General features: G+C 32.7%; 10 non-coding genes across 10 annotated transcripts; all 10 read left to right on the top strand.

Annotated features, from left to right (window-relative positions):
- The first annotated feature begins 644 nt into the window (after positions 1–644).
- On the top strand, positions 645–718 carry TRNAI-AAU (transfer RNA isoleucine (anticodon AAU)). The gene has a single exon. It is a non-coding gene; the product is annotated as a tRNA-Ile (tRNA).
- Positions 719–2,304: 1,586 nt separating this feature from the next.
- TRNAI-AAU (transfer RNA isoleucine (anticodon AAU)) lies at positions 2,305–2,378 on the top strand. Its single transcript has one exon. It is a non-coding gene; the product is annotated as a tRNA-Ile (tRNA).
- A 1,587-nt stretch (positions 2,379–3,965) lies between these two features.
- TRNAI-AAU (transfer RNA isoleucine (anticodon AAU)) lies at positions 3,966–4,039 on the top strand. Its single transcript has one exon. It is a non-coding gene; the product is annotated as a tRNA-Ile (tRNA).
- Positions 4,040–5,627: 1,588 nt separating this feature from the next.
- On the top strand, positions 5,628–5,701 carry TRNAI-AAU (transfer RNA isoleucine (anticodon AAU)). The gene has a single exon. It is a non-coding gene; the product is annotated as a tRNA-Ile (tRNA).
- A 1,592-nt stretch (positions 5,702–7,293) lies between these two features.
- TRNAI-AAU (transfer RNA isoleucine (anticodon AAU)) lies at positions 7,294–7,367 on the top strand. The gene has a single exon. It is a non-coding gene; the product is annotated as a tRNA-Ile (tRNA).
- A 1,588-nt stretch (positions 7,368–8,955) lies between these two features.
- On the top strand, positions 8,956–9,029 carry TRNAI-AAU (transfer RNA isoleucine (anticodon AAU)). Its single transcript has one exon. It is a non-coding gene; the product is annotated as a tRNA-Ile (tRNA).
- Positions 9,030–10,617: 1,588 nt separating this feature from the next.
- Positions 10,618–10,691, top strand: TRNAI-AAU (transfer RNA isoleucine (anticodon AAU)). Its single transcript has one exon. It is a non-coding gene; the product is annotated as a tRNA-Ile (tRNA).
- Positions 10,692–12,279: 1,588 nt separating this feature from the next.
- On the top strand, positions 12,280–12,353 carry TRNAI-AAU (transfer RNA isoleucine (anticodon AAU)). Its single transcript has one exon. It is a non-coding gene; the product is annotated as a tRNA-Ile (tRNA).
- Positions 12,354–13,940: 1,587 nt separating this feature from the next.
- Positions 13,941–14,014, top strand: TRNAI-AAU (transfer RNA isoleucine (anticodon AAU)). The gene has a single exon. It is a non-coding gene; the product is annotated as a tRNA-Ile (tRNA).
- Positions 14,015–15,599: 1,585 nt separating this feature from the next.
- On the top strand, positions 15,600–15,673 carry TRNAI-AAU (transfer RNA isoleucine (anticodon AAU)). The gene has a single exon. It is a non-coding gene; the product is annotated as a tRNA-Ile (tRNA).
- The last annotated feature ends 845 nt before the right edge of the window (positions 15,674–16,518 follow it).

Below are 16,518 nucleotides of genomic sequence, written 5' to 3'. Positions count from 1 at the left end.
CTTTATAACAGAGGACTGCCTTTTTTATAGACCAAGGATGAACGTCTCTTGTGAGTTAAGTCTGATAATGACATCACAATTTGTAAATTAAGCTATAGTATGATTACAGAGTGTAGACTGAATAAAAAGTGCTTTCCTATGGACTGAAGTTTGTATTTTCTTAAGCTTTGCATTCCAAAATGGGCTAGCATTCTTTATTTCCAATGGGCACATTAAGCTACTTCCCCAATATATATTTTTTTGTGTTAAAAGTTATTCATACACAACTTGGTAAAACATACTAAATTTAATACATAATGGATTACATCCTGGGATTATCTTTTTCAACAATCTGTAAATTTACAATTAAAAATTGTGTATTAGATTTTTTAGATTGATTTTGCTTAGATTTGCATTTACTCCTAGTCTAAATTGTCTATTTTTATACTATTACTAGATGCCTTAATCTTTGTTATTATCCTATCTAATATTTATTTTTATTTTGTAATGTGGAAAGAAACTGGAGCATTTTTATGATACCCATGCTTCAAGTGACTCTATGGCTTAAGCTTTTTTTTTGAAAAATGAAATGCTATAAAAACAAAATATGATCTGTGCTTTGAGGTACATTTGCCAGTTTTGTGTTTGCTGGCAGTAATATCTGTGGCCTGTTAGCTCAGTTGGTTAGAGCGTGGTGCTAATAACGCCAAGGTCGCGGGTTCGATCCCCGTATGGGCCATTTGCTTTTCTTGAAGGACAAGAATGGAATAAGCTCATCGTGGAGTGCATGAATACTTGAAAACATCATAGACACATATATCACAAAATCTTTTCAAATACATATCAGAAGCCAGTGGGAGTGTCATCCTTTGGCTGATGAAGATTTTTCTCTACATGGCTCAGTGACTTTTGTCTCAAATCAAGCAATATGACATAACTAAGATATGCAAGGGCAAATTAATCAGTTATTATATTGCTGCTCAAACATAGAGGGCACTAGGTGTTACTAGAAGAAGAAGAAGATATGTGCTCCCCTCTCATTAGTGCACACTGAAGTAAAAAAAAATGGAGAATTTCTAAAGACCAGAGCACAAGTAATGGATCTCTGCATTCTTATTGCATCTTTTCTTATTTCCAAATATTTGACATACTTCTGATTTGATAAGTTTAAAAATGAGTTTAAACAAAGGACACCACTGAAGATGATGGAATTTATATGAATTTTAAATGAAGATTTGCAATACTCATACATTGAATGAAAATGGAGCTTTGAACAAAAGGAAAATAAACAATGTTAGCTCCCACGAGATATGAACTCAGATTACTAGATTCAAAGTCCAGGGTGCTAACAATTACACCATGGAACCCTCACCTGAGCAATGGCATCTACTGAAGTGCGCTCATCTTTTAAATGCAAAGAAAAGAAATTCAATACTTTATATATATTATTTCATGTTTCTAATAAGCTCAGGGATGCAATAGGTATTATGTAGAATATTTGTCCAAACCCAATGATAATATATAAAAAGTAACCTATTTTTTAAAGGAGAAGATAGATACTAGAAACCTAAATGCCTAGGACCAATTTCAGTTGGAGCATCACCCCTTATTTTATCCTAGCATTGAATTGACAGTTTTTCTGTATTTCCATATTTGCATATCAGCCACTTACAATTGTTTCAAGCTTTATAACAGAGGACTGCCTTTTTTATAGACCAAGGATGAAAGTCTCTTGTGAGTTAAGTCTGATAATGACATCACAATTTGTAAATTAAGCTATAGTATGATTACAGAGTGTAGACTGAATAAAAATTGCTTTCCTATGGATTGAAGTTTGTATTTTCTTAAGCTTTGCATTCCAAAATGGGCTAGCATTCTTTATTTCCAATGGGCACATTAAGCTACTTCCCAATATATATTTTTTTGTGTTAAAAGTTATTCATACACAACTTGGTAAAACATACTAAATTTAATACATAATGGATTACATCCTGGGATTATCTTTTTCAACAATCTGTAAATTTACAATTAAAAATTGTGTATTAGATTTTTTAGATTGATTTTGCTTAGATTTGCATATACTCCTTGTCTAAATTGTCTATTTTTATACTATTAGTAGATGCCTTAATCTTTGTTATTATCCTATCTAATATTTATTTTTATTTTGTAATGTGGAAAGAAACTGGAGCATTTTTATGATACCCGTGCTTCAAGTGACTCTATGGCTTAAGCTTTATTTGAAAAATGAAATACTATAAAAACAAAATATGATCTGTGCTTTGAGGTACATTTGCCAGTTTTGTGTTTGCTTGCAGTAACATCTGTGGCCGGTTAGCTCAGTTGGTTAGAGCATGGTGCTAATAACGCCAAGGTCACGGGTTCGATCCCCGTATGGGCCATTTGCTTTTCTTGAAGGACAAGAATGGAATAAGCTCATCGTGGAGCGCATGAATACTTGAAAACATCATAGACACATATATCACAAAATCTTTTCAAATACATATCAGAAGCCAGTGGGAGTGTCATCCTTTGGCTGATGAAGATTTTTCTCTACATGGCTCAGTGACTTTTGTCTCAAATCAAGCAATATGACATAACTAAGATATGCAAGGGCAAATTAATCAGTTATTATATTGCTGCTCAAACATAGAGGGCACTAGGTGTTACTAGAAGAAGAAGAAGATATGTGCTCCCCTCTCATTAGTGCACACTGAAGTAAAAAAAATGGAGAATTTCTAAAGACCAGAGCACAAGTAATGGATCTCTGCATTCTTATTGCATCTTTTCTTATTTCCAAATATTTGACATACTTCTGATTTTATAAGTTTAAAAATGAGTTTAAACAAAGGACACCACTGAAGATGATGGAATTTATATGAATTTTAAATGAAGATTTGCAATACTCATACATTGAATGAAAATGGAGCTTTGAATAAAAGGAAAATAAACAATGTTAGCTCCCACGAGATATGAACTCAGATTACTAGATTCAAAGTCCAGGGTGCTAACAATTACACCATGGAACCCTCACCTGAGCAATGGCATCTACTGAAGTGCGCTCATCTTTTAAATGCAAAGAAAAGAAATTCAATACTTTATATATATTATTTCAAGTTTCTAATAAGCTCAGGGATGCAATAGGTATTATGTAGAATATTTGTCCAAACCCAATGATAATATATAAAAAGTAACCTATTTTTTAAAGGAGAAGATAGATACTAGAAACCTAAATGCCTAGGACCAATTTCAGTTGGAGCATCACCCCTTATGTTATCCTAGCATTGAATTGACAGTTTTTCTGTATTTCCATATTTGCATATCAGCCACTTATAATTGTTTCAAGCTTTATAACAGAGGACTGCCTTTTTTATAGACCAAGGATGAACGTCTCTTGTGAGTTAAGTCTGATAATGACATCACAATTTGTAAATTAAGCTATAGTATGATTACAGAGTGTAGACTGAATAAAAAGTGCTTTCCTATGGACTGAAGTTTGTATTTTCTTAAGCTTTGCATTCCAAAATGGGCTAGCATTCTTTATTTCCAATGGGCACATTAAGCTACTTCCCCAATATATATTTTTTTGTGTTAAAAGTTATTCATACACAACTTGGTAAAACATACTAAATTTAATACATAATGGATTACATCCTGGGATTATCTTTTTCAACAATCTGTAAATTTACAATTAAAAATTGTGTATTAGATTTTTTAGATTGATTTTGCTTAGATTTGCATTTACTCCTAGTCTAAATTGTCTATTTTTATACTATTAGTAGATGCCTTAATCTTTGTTATTATCCTATCTAATATTTATTTTTATTTTGTAATGTGGAAAGAAACTGGAGCATTTTTATGATACCCATGCTTCAAGTGACTCTATGGCTTAAGCTTTTTTTTGAAAAATGAAATGCTATAAAAACAAAATATGATCTGTGCTTTGAGGTACATTTGCCAGTTTTGTGTTTGCTGGCAGTAATATCTGTGGTCTGTTAGCTCAGTTGGTTAGAGCGTGGTGCTAATAACGCCAAGGTCACGGGTTCGATCCCCGTATGGGCCATTTGCTTTTCTTGAAGGACAAGAATGGAATAAGCTCATCGTGGAGTGCATGAATACTTGAAAACATCATAGACACATATATCACAAAATCTTTTCAAATACATATCAGAAGCCAGTGGGAGTGTCATCCTTTGGCTGATGAAGATTTTTCTCTACATGGCTCAGTGACTTTTGTCTCAAATCAAGCAATATGACATAACTAAGATATGCAAGGGCAAATTAATCAGTTATTATATTGCTGCTCAAACATAGAGGGCACTAGGTGTTACTAGAAGAAGAAGAAGATATGTGCTCCCCTCTCATTAGTGCACACTGAAGTAAAAAAAAATGGAGAATTTCTAAAGACCAGAGCACAAGTAATGGATCTCTGCATTCTTATTGCATCTTTTCTTATTTCCAAATATTTGACATACTTCTGATTTGATAAGTTTAAAAATGAGTTTAAACAAAGGACACCACTGAAGATGATGGAATTTATATGAATTTTAAATGAAGATTTGCAATACTCATACATTGAATGAAAATGGAGCTTTGAACAAAAGGAAAATAAACAATGTTAGCTCCCACGAGATATGAACTCAGATTACTAGATTCAAAGTCCAGGGTGCTAACAATTACACCATGGAACCCTCACCTGAGCAATGGCATCTACTGAAGTGCGCTCATCTTTTAAATGCAAAGAAAAGAAATTCAATACTTTATATATATTATTTCAAGTTTCTAATAAGCTCAGGGATGCAATAGGTATTATGTAGAATATTTGTCCAAACCCAATGATAATATATAAAAAGTAACCTATTTTTTAAAGGAGAAGATAGATACTAGAAACCTAAATGCCTAGGACCAATTTCAGTTGGAGCATCACCCCTTATGTTATCCTAGCATTGAATTGACAGTTTTTCTGTATTTCCATATTTGCATATCAGCCACTTATAATTGTTTCAAGCTTTATAACAGAGGACTGCCTTTTTTATAGACCAAGGATGAACGTCTCTTGTGAGTTAAGTCTGATAATGACATCACAATTTGTAAATTAAGCTATAGTATGATTACAGAGTGTAGACTGAATAAAAAGTGCTTTCCTATGGATTGAAGTTTGTATTTTCTTAAGCTTTGCATTCCAAAATGGGCTAGCATTCTTTATTTCCAATGGGCACATTAAGCTACTTCCCCAATATATATTTTTTTGTGTTAAAAGTTATTCATACACAACTTGGTAAAACATACTAAATTTAATACATAATGGATTACATCCTGGGATTATCTTTTTCAACAATCTGTAAATTTACAATTAAAAATTGTGTATTAGATTTTTTAGATTGATTTTGCTTAGATTTGCATTTACTCCTAGTCTAAATTGTCTATTTTTATACTATTACTAGATGCCTTAATCTTTGTTATTATCCTATCTAATATTTATTTTTATTTTGTAATGTGGAAAGAAACTGGAGCATTTTTATGATACCCATGCTTCAAGTGACTCTATGGCTTAAGCTTTTTTTTAAAAAATGAAATGCTATAAAAACAAAATATGATCTGTGCTTTGAGGTACATTTGCCAGTTTTGTGTTTGCTGGCAATGATATCTGTGGCTTGTTAGCTCAGTTGGTTAGAGCGTGGTGCTAATAATGCCAAGGTCACGGGTTCGATCCCCGTATGGGCCATTTGCTTTTCTTGAAGGACAAGAATGGAATAAGCTCATCGTGGAGTGCATGAATACTTGAAAACATCATAGACACATATATCACAAAATCTTTTCAAATACATATCAGAAGCCAGTGGGAGTGTCATCCTTTGGCTGATGAAGATTTTTCTCTACATGGCTCAGTGACTTTTGTCTCAAATCAAGCAATATGACATAACTAAGATATGCAAGGGCAAATTAATCAGTTATTATATTGCTGCTCAAACATAGAGGGCACTAGGTGTTACTAGAAGAAGAAGAAGATATGTGCTCCCCTCTCATTAGTGCACACTGAAGTAAAAAAAATGGAGAATTTCTAAAGACCAGAGCACAAGTAATGGATCTCTGCATTCTTATTGCATCTTTTCTTATTTCCAAATATTTGACATACTTCTGATTTTATAAGTGTAAAAATGAGTTTAAACAAAGGACACCACTGAAGATGATGGAATTTATATGAATTTTAAATGAAGATTTGCAATACTCATACATTGAATGAAAATGGAGCTTTGAACAAAAGGAAAATAAACAATGTTAGCTCCCACGAGATATGAACTCAGATTACTAGATTCAAAGTCCAGGGTGCTAGCAATTACACCATGGAACCCTCACCTGAGCAATGGCATCTACTGAAGTGCGCTCATCTTTTAAATGCAAAGAAAAGAAATTCAATACTTTATATATATTATTTCAAGTTTCTAATAAGCTCAGGGATGCAATACGTATTATGTAGAATATTTGTCCAAACCCAATGATAATATATAAAAAGTAACCTATTTTATTTTTTAAAGGAGAAGATAGATACTAGAAACCTAAATGCCTAGGACCAATTTCAGTTGGAGCATCACCCCTTATGTTATCCTAGCATTGAATTGACAGTTTTTCTGTATTTCCATATTTGCATATCAGCCACTTACAATTGTTTCAAGCTTTATAACAGAGGACTGCCTTTTTTATAGACCAAGGATGAAAGTCTCTTGTGAGTTAAGTCTGATAATGACATCACAATTTGTAAATTAAGCTATAGTATGATTACAGAGTGTAGACTGAATAAAAAGTGCTTTCCTATGGATTGAAGTTTGTATTTTCTTAAGCTTTGCATTCCAAAATGGGCTAGCATTCTTTATTTCCAATGGGCACATTAAGCTACTTCCCCAATATATATTTTTTTGTGTTAAAAGTTATTCATACACAACTTGGTAAAACATACTAAATTTAATACATAATGGATTACATCCTGGGATTATCTTTTTCAACAATCTGTAAATTTACAATTAAAAATTGTGTATTAGATTTTTTAGATTGATTTTGCTTAGATTTGCATATACTCCTTGTCTAAATTGTCTATTTTTATACTATTAGTAGATGCCTTAATCTTTGTTATTATCCTATCTAATATTTATTTTTATTTTGTAATGTGGAAAGAAACTGGAGCATTTTTATGATACCCATGCTTCAAGTGACTCTATGGCTTAAGCTTTTTTTTGAAAAATGAAATGCTATAAAAACAAAATATGATCTGTGCTTTGAGGTACATTTGCCAGTTTTGTGTTTGCTTGCAGTAACATCTGTGGCCGGTTAGCTCAGTTGGTTAGAGCATGGTGCTAATAACGCCAAGGTCACGGGTTCGATCCCCGTATGGGCCATTTGCTTTTCTTGAAGGACAAGAATGGAATAAGCTCATCGTGGAGTGCATGAATACTTGAAAACATCATAGACACATATATCACAAAATCTTTTCAAATACATATCAGAAGCCAGTGGGAGTGTCATCCTTTGGCTGATGAAGATTTTTCTCTACATGGCTCAGTGACTTTTGTCTCAAATCAAGCAATATGACATAACTAAGATATGCAAGGGCAAATTAATCAGTTATTATATTGCTGCTCAAACATAGAGGGCACTAGGTGTTACTAGAAGAAGAAGAAGATATGTGCTCCCCTCTCATTAGTGCACACTGAAGTAAAAAAAAATGGAGAATTTCTAAAGACCAGAGCACAAGTAATGGATCTCTGCATTCTTATTGCATCTTTTCTTATTTCCAAATATTTGACATACTTCTGATTTTATAAGTTTAAAAATGAGTTTAAACAAAGGACACCACTGAAGATGATGGAATTTATATGAATTTTAAATGAAGATTTGCAATACTCATACATTGAATGAAAATGGAGCTTTGAACAAAAGGAAAATAAACAATGTTAGCTCCCACGAGATATGAACTCAGATTACTAGATTCAAAGTCCAGGGTGCTAACAATTACACCATGGAACCCTCACCTGAGCAATGGCATCTACTGAAGTGCGCTCATCTTTTAAATGCAAAGAAAAGAAATTCAATACTTTATATATATTATTTCAAGTTTCTAATAAGCTCAGGGATGCAATAGGTATTATGTAGAATATTTGTCCAAACCCAATGATAATATATAAAAAGTAACCTATTTTTTAAAGGAGAAGATAGATACTAGAAACCTAAATGCCTAGGACCAATTTCAGTTGGAGCATCACCCCTTATGTTATCCTAGCATTGAATTGACAGTTTTTCTGTATTTCCATATTTGCATATCAGCCACTTATAATTGTTTCAAGCTTTATAACAGAGGACTGCCTTTTTTATAGACCAAGGATGAACGTCTTTTGTGAGTTAAGTCTGATAATGACATCACAATTTGTAAATTAAGCTATAGTATGATTACAGAGTGTAGACTGAATAAAAAGTGCTTTCCTATGGATTGAAGTTTGTATTTTCTTAAGCTTTGCATTCCAAAATGGGCTAGCATTCTTTATTTCCAATGGGCACATTAAGCTACTTCCCCAATATATATTTTTTTGTGTTAAAAGTTATTCATACACAACTTGGTAAAACATACTAAATTTAATACATAATGGATTACATCCTGGGATTATCTTTTTCAACAATCTGTAAATTTACAATTAAAAATTGTGTATTAGATTTTTTAGATTGATTTTGCTTAGATTTGCATTTACTCCTAGTCTAAATTGTCTATTTTTATACTATTACTAGATGCCTTAATCTTTGTTATTATCCTATCTAATATTTATTTTTATTTTGTAATGTGGAAAGAAACTGGAGCATTTTTATGATACCCATGCTTCAAGTGACTCTATGGCTTAAGCTTTTTTTTGAAAAATGAAATGCTATAAAAGCAAAATATGATCTGTGCTTTGAGGTACATTTGCCAGTTTTGTGTTTGCTGGCAGTAATATCTGTGGTCTGTTAGCTCAGTTGGTTAGAGCGTGGTGCTAATAACGCCAAGGTCACGGGTTCGATCCCCGTATGGGCCATTTGCTTTTCTTGAAGGACAAGAATGGAATAAGCTCATCGTGGAGTGCATGAATACTTGAAAACATCATAGACACATATATCACAAAATCTTTTCAAATACATATCAGAAGCCAGTGGGAGTGTCATCCTTTGGCTGATGAAGATTTTTCTCTACATGGCTCAGTGACTTTTGTCTCAAATCAAGCAATATGACATAACTAAGATATGCAAGGGCAAATTAATCAGTTATTATATTGCTGCTCAAACATAGAGGGCACTAGGTGTTACTAGAAGAAGAAGAAGATATGTGCTCCCCTCTCATTAGTGCACACTGAAGTAAAAAAAAATGGAGAATTTCTAAAGACCAGAGCACAAGTAATGGATCTCTGCATTCTTATTGCATCTTTTCTTATTTCCAAATATTTGACATACTTCTGATTTGATAAGTTTAAAAATGAGTTTAAACAAAGGACACCACTGAAGATGATGGAATTTATATGAATTTTAAATGAAGATTTGCAATACTCATACATTGAATGAAAATGGAGCTTTGAACAAAAGGAAAATAAACAATGTTAGCTCCCACGAGATATGAACTCAGATTACTAGATTCAAAGTCCAGGGTGCTAACAATTACACCATGGAACCCTCACCTGAGCAATGGCATCTACTGAAGTGCGCTCATCTTTTAAATGCAAAGAAAAGAAATTCAATACTTTATATATATTATTTCAAGTTTCTAATAAGCTCAGGGATGCAATAGGTATTATGTAGAATATTTGTCCAAACCCAATGATAATATATAAAAAGTAACCTATTTTTTAAAGGAGAAGATAGATACTAGAAACCTAAATGCCTAGGACCAATTTCAGTTGGAGCATCACCCCTTATGTTATCCTAGCATTGAATTGACAGTTTTTCTGTATTTCCATATTTGCATATCAGCCACTTATAATTGTTTCAAGCTTTATAACAGAGGACTGCCTTTTTTATAGACCAAGGATGAACGTCTCTTGTGAGTTAAGTCTGATAATGACATCACAATTTGTAAATTAAGCTATAGTATGATTACAGAGTGTAGACTGAATAAAAAGTGCTTTCCTATGGATTGAAGTTTGTATTTTCTTAAGCTTTGCATTCCAAAATGGGCTAGCATTCTTTATTTCCAATGGGCACATTAAGCTACTTCCCCAATATATATTTTTTTGTGTTAAAAGTTATTCATACACAACTTGGTAAAACATACTAAATTTAATACATAATGGATTACATCCTGGGATTATCTTTTTCAACAATCTGTAAATTTACAATTAAAAATTGTGTATTAGATTTTTTAGATTGATTTTGCTTAGATTTGCATATACTCCTTGTCTAAATTGTCTATTTTTATACTATTAGTAGATGCCTTAATCTTTGTTATTATCCTATCTAATATTTATTTTTATTTTGTAATGTGGAAAGAAACTGGAGCATTTTTATGATACCCATGCTTCAAGTGACTCTATGGCTTAAGCTTTTTTTTGAAAAATGAAATGCTATAAAAACAAAATATGATCTGTGCTTTGAGGTACATTTGCCAGTTTTGTGTTTGCTTGCAGTAACATCTGTGGCCGGTTAGCTCAGTTGGTTAGAGCATGGTGCTAATAACACCAAGGTCACGGGTTCGATCCCCGTATGGGCCATTTGCTTTTCTTGAAGGACAAGAATGGAATAAGCTCATCGTGGAGTGCATGAATACTTGAAAACATCATAGACACATATATCACAAAATCTTTTCAAATACATATCAGAAGCCAGTGGGAGTGTCATCCTTTGGCTGATGAAGATTTTTCTCTACATGGCTCAGTGACTTTTGTCTCAAATCAAGCAATATGACATAACTAAGATATGCAAGGGCAAATTAATCAGTTATTATATTGCTGCTCAAACATAGAGGGCACTAGGTGTTACTAGAAGAAGAAGAAGATATGTGCTCCCCTCGCATTAGTGCACACTGAAGTAAAAAAAAATGGAGAATTTCTAAAGACCAGAGCACAAGTAATGGATCTCTGCATTCTTATTGCATCTTTTCTTATTTCCAAATATTTGACATACTTCTGATTTGATAAGTTTAAAAATGAGTTTAAACAAAGGACACCACTGAAGATGATGGAATTTATATGAATTTTAAATGAAGATTTGCAATACTCATACATTGAATGAAAATGGAGCTTTGAACAAAAGGAAAATAAACAATGTTAGCTCCCACGAGATATGAACTCAGATTACTAGATTCAAAGTCCAGGGTGCTAACAATTACACCATGGAACCCTCACCTGAGCAATGGCATCTACTGAAGTGCGCTCATCTTTTAAATGCAAAGAAAAGAAATTCAATACTTTATATATATTATTTCAAGTTTCTAATAAGCTCAGGGATGCAATAGGTATTATGTAGAATATTTGTCCAAACCCAATGATAATATATAAAAAGTAACCTATTTTTTAAAGGAGAAGATAGATACTAGAAACCTAAATGCCTAGGACCAATTTCAGTTGGAGCATCACCCCTTATGTTATCCTAGCATTGAATTGACAGTTTTTCTGTATTTCCATATTTGCATATCAGCCACTTATAATTGTTTCAAGCTTTATAACAGAGGACTGCCTTTTTTATAGACCAAGGATAAACGTCTCTTGTGAGTTAAGTCTGATAATGACATCACAATTTGTAAATTAAGCTATAGTATGATTACAGAGTGTAGACTGAATAAAAAGTGCTTTCCTATGGATTGAAGTTTGTATTTTCTTAAGCTTTGCATTCCAAAATGGGCTAGCATTCTTTATTTCCAATGGGCACATTAAGCTACTTCCCCAATATATATTTTTTTGTGTTAAAAGTTATTCATACACAACTTGGTAAAACATACTAAATTTAATACATAATGGATTACATCCTGGGATTATCTTTTTCAACAATCTGTAAATTTACAATTAAAAATTGTGTATTAGATTTTTTAGATTGATTTTGCTTAGATTTGCATTTACTCCTAGTCTAAATTGTCTATTTTTATACTATTACTAGATGCCTTAATCTTTGTTATTATCCTATCTAATATTTATTTTTATTTTGTAATGTGGAAAGAAACTGGAGCATTTTTATGATACCCATGCTTCAAGTGACTCTATGGCTTAAGCTTTTTTTTGAAAAATGAAATGCTATAAAAACAAAATATGATCTGTGCTTTGAGGTACATTTGCCAGTTTTGTGTTTGCTGGCAGTAATATCTGTGGCCTGTTAGCTCAGTTGGTTAGAGCGTGGTGCTAATAACACCAAGGTCACGGGTTCGATCCCCGTATGGGCCATTTGCTTTTTTGAAGGACAAGAATGGAATAAGCTCATCGTGGAGTGCATGAATACTTGAAAACATCATAGACACATATATCACAAAATCTTTTCAAATACATATCAGAAGCCAGTGGGAGTGTCATCCTTTGGCTGATGAAGATTTTTCTCTACATGGCCCAGTGACTTTTGTCTCAAATCAAGCAATATGGCATAACTAAGATATGCAAGGGCAAATTAATCAGTTATTATATTGCTGCTCAAACATAGAGGGCACTAGGTGTTACTAGAAGAAGAAGAAGATATGAGCTCCCCTCTCATTAGTGCACACTGAAGTAAAAAAAATGGAGAATTTCTAAAGACCAGAGCACAAGTAATGGATCTCTGCATTCTTATTGCATCTTTTCTTATTTCCAAATATTTGACATACTTCTGATTTGATAAGTTTAAAAATGAGTTTAAACAAAGGACACCACTGAAGATGATGGAATTTATATGAATTTTAAATGAAGATTTGCAATACTCATACATTGAATGAAAATGGAGCTTTGAACAAAAGGAAAATAAACAATGTTAGCTCCCACGAGATATGAACTCAGATTACTAGATTCAAAGTCCAGGGTGCTAACAATTACACCATGGAACCCTCACCTGAGCAATGGCATCTACTGAAGTGCACTCATCTTTTAAATGCAAAGAAAAGAAATTCAATACTTTATATATATTATTTCAAGTTTCTAATAAGCTCAGGGATGCAATAGGTATTATGTAGAATATTTGTCCAAACCCAATGATAATATATAAAAAGTAACCTATTTTTTTAAAGGAGAAGATAGATACTAGAAACCTAAATGCCTAGGACCAATTTCAGTTGGAGCATCACCCCTTATGTTATCCTAGCATTGAATTGACAGTTTTTCTGTATTTCCATATTTGCATATCAGCCACTTACAATTGTTTCAAGCTTTATAACAGAGGACTGCCTTTTTTATAGACCAAGGATGAAAGTCTCTTGTGAGTTAAGTCTGATAATGACATCACAATTTGTAAATTAAGCTATAGTATGATTACAGAGTGTAGACTGAATAAAAAGTGCTTTCCTATGGATTGAAGTTTGTATTTTCTTAAGCTTTGCATTCCAAAATGGGCTAGCATTCTTTATTTCCAATGGGCACATTAAGCTACTTCCCCAATATATATTTTTTTGTGTTAAAAGTTATTCATACACAACTTGGTAAAACATACTAAATTTAATACATAATGGATTACATCCTGGGATTATCTTTTTCAACAATCTGTAAATTTACAATTAAAAATTGTGTATTAGATTTTTTAGATTGATTTTGCTTAGATTTGCATATACTCCTTGTCTAAATTGTCTATTTTTATACTATTAGTAGATGCCTTAATCTTTGTTATTATCCTATCTAATATTTATTTTTATTTTGTAATGTGGAAAGAAACTGGAGCATTTTTATGATACCCATGCTTCAAGTGACTCTATGGCTTAAGCTTTTTTTTGAAAAATGAAATGCTATAAAAACAAAATATGATCTGTGCTTTGAGGTACATTTGCCAGTTTTGTGTTTGCTGGCAGTAATATGTGTGGCCTGTTAGCTCAGTTGTTTAGAGCGTGGTGCTAATAACGCCAAGGTCATGGGTTCGATCCCCGTATGGGCCATTTGTTTTTCTTGAAGGACAAGAATGGAATAAGCTCATCGTGGAGTGCATGAATACTTGAAAACATCATAGACACATATATCACAAAATCTTTTCAAATACATATCAGAAGCCAGTGGGAGTGTCATCCTTTGGCTGATGAAGATTTTTCTCTACATGGCTCAGTGACTTTTGTCTCAAATCAAGCAATATGACATAACTAAGATATGCAAGGGCAAATTAATCAGTTATTATATTGCTGCTCAAACATAGAGGGCACTAGGTGTTACTAGAAGAAGAAGATATGTGCTCCCCTCTCATTAGTGCACACTGAAGTAAAAAAAAATGGAGAATTTCTAAAGACCAGAGCACAAGTAATGGATCTCTGCATTCTTATTGCATCTTTTCTTATTTCCAAATATTTGACATACTTCTGATTTGATAAGTTTAAAAATGAGTTTAAACAAAGGACACCACTGAAGATGATGGAATTTATATGAATTTTAAATGAAGATTTGCAATACTCATACATTGAATGAAAATGGAGCTTTGAACAAAAGGAAAATAAACAATGTTAGCTCCCACGAGATATGAACTCAGATTACTAGATTCAAAGTCCAGGGTGCTAGCAATTACACCATGGAACCCTCACCTGAGCAATGGCATCTACTGAAGTGCGCTCATCTTTTAAATGCAAAGAAAAGAAATTCAATACTTTATATATATTATTTCAAGTTTCTAATAAGCTCAGGGATGCAATAGGTATTATGTAGAATATTTGTCCAAACCCAATGATAATATATAAAAAGTAACCTATTTTTTAAAGGAGAAGATAGATACTAGAAACCTAAATGCCTAGGACCAATTTCAGTTGGAGCATCACCCCTTATGTTATCCTAGCATTGAATTGACAGTTTTTCTGTATTTCCATATTTGCATATCAGCCACTTACAATTGTTTCAAGCTTTATAACAGAGGACTGCCTTTTTTATAGACCAAGGATGAAAGTCTCTTGTGAGTTAAGTCTGATAATGACATCACAATTTGTAAATTAAGCTATAGTATGATTACAGAGTGTAGACTGAATAAAAAGTGCTTTCCTATGGATTGAAGTTTGTATTTTCTTAAGCTTTGCATTCCAAAATGGGCTAGCATTCTTTATTTCCAATGGGCACATTAAGCTACTTCCCCAATATATATTTTTTTGTGTTAAAAGTTATTCATACACAACTTGGTAAAACATACTAAATTTAATACATAATGGATTACATCCTGGGATTATCTTTTTCAACAATCTGTAAATTTACAATTAAAAATTGTGTATTAGATTTTTTAGATTGATTTTGCTTAGATTTGCATATACTCCTTGTCTAAATTGTCTATTTTTATACTATTACTAGATGCCTTAATCTTTGTTATTATCCTATCTAATATTTATTTTTATTTTGTAATGTGGAAAGAAACTGGAGCATTTTTATGATACCCATGCTTCAAGTGACTCTATGGCTTAAGCTTTTTTTTGAAAAATGAAATGCTATAAAAACAAAATATGATCTGTGCTTTGAGGTACATTTGCCAGTTTTGTGTTTGCTGGCAGTAATATCTGTGGCCTGTTAGCTCAGTTGGTTAGAGCGTGGTGCTAATAACGCCAAGGTCACGGGTTCGATCCCCGTATGGGCCATTTGCTTTTCTTGAAGGACAAGAATGGAATAAGCTCATCGTGGAGTGCATGAATACTTGAAAACATCATAGACACATATATCACAAAATCTTTTCAAATACATATCAGAAGCCAGTGGGAGTGTCATCCTTTGGCTGATGAAGATTTTTCTCTACATGGCCCAGTGACTTTTGTCTCAAATCAAGCAATATGGCATAACTAAGATATGCAAGGGCAAATTAATCAGTTATTATATTGCTGCTCAAACATAGAGGGCACTAGGTGTTACTAGAAGAAGAAGAAGATATGAGCTCCCCTCTCATTAGTGCACACTGAAGTAAAAAAAATGGAGAATTTCTAAAGACCAGAGCACAAGTAATGGATCTCTGCATTCTTATTGCATCTTTTCTTATTTCCAAATATTTGACATACTTCTGATTTGATAAGTTTAAAAATGAGTTTAAACAAAGGACACCACTGAAGATGATGGAATTTATATGAATTTTAAATGAAGATTTGCAATACTCATACATTGAATGAAAATGGAGCTTTGAACAAAAGGAAAATAAACAATGTTAGCTCCCACGAGATATGAACTCAGATTACTAGATTCAAAGTCCAGGGTGCTAACAATTACACCATGGAACCCTCACCTGAGCAATGGCATCTACTGAAGTGCGCTCATCTTTTAAATGCAAAGAAAAGAAATTCAATACTTTATATATATTATTTCAAGTTTCTAATAAGCTCAGGGATGCAATAGGTATTATGTAGAATATTTGTCCAAACCCAATGATAATATATAAAAAGTAACCTATTTTTTAAAGGAGAAGATAGATACTAGAAACCTAAATGCCTAGGACCAA

This window comes from Pseudophryne corroboree, chromosome 11 (assembly GCF_028390025.1).
Source record: "Pseudophryne corroboree isolate aPseCor3 chromosome 11, aPseCor3.hap2, whole genome shotgun sequence".
NCBI lineage: Eukaryota > Metazoa > Chordata > Amphibia > Anura > Myobatrachidae > Pseudophryne > Pseudophryne corroboree.
The sequence above is the reverse complement of the archived record's forward strand: the minus strand, read 5'-3'. Positions and strand labels throughout refer to the sequence as shown.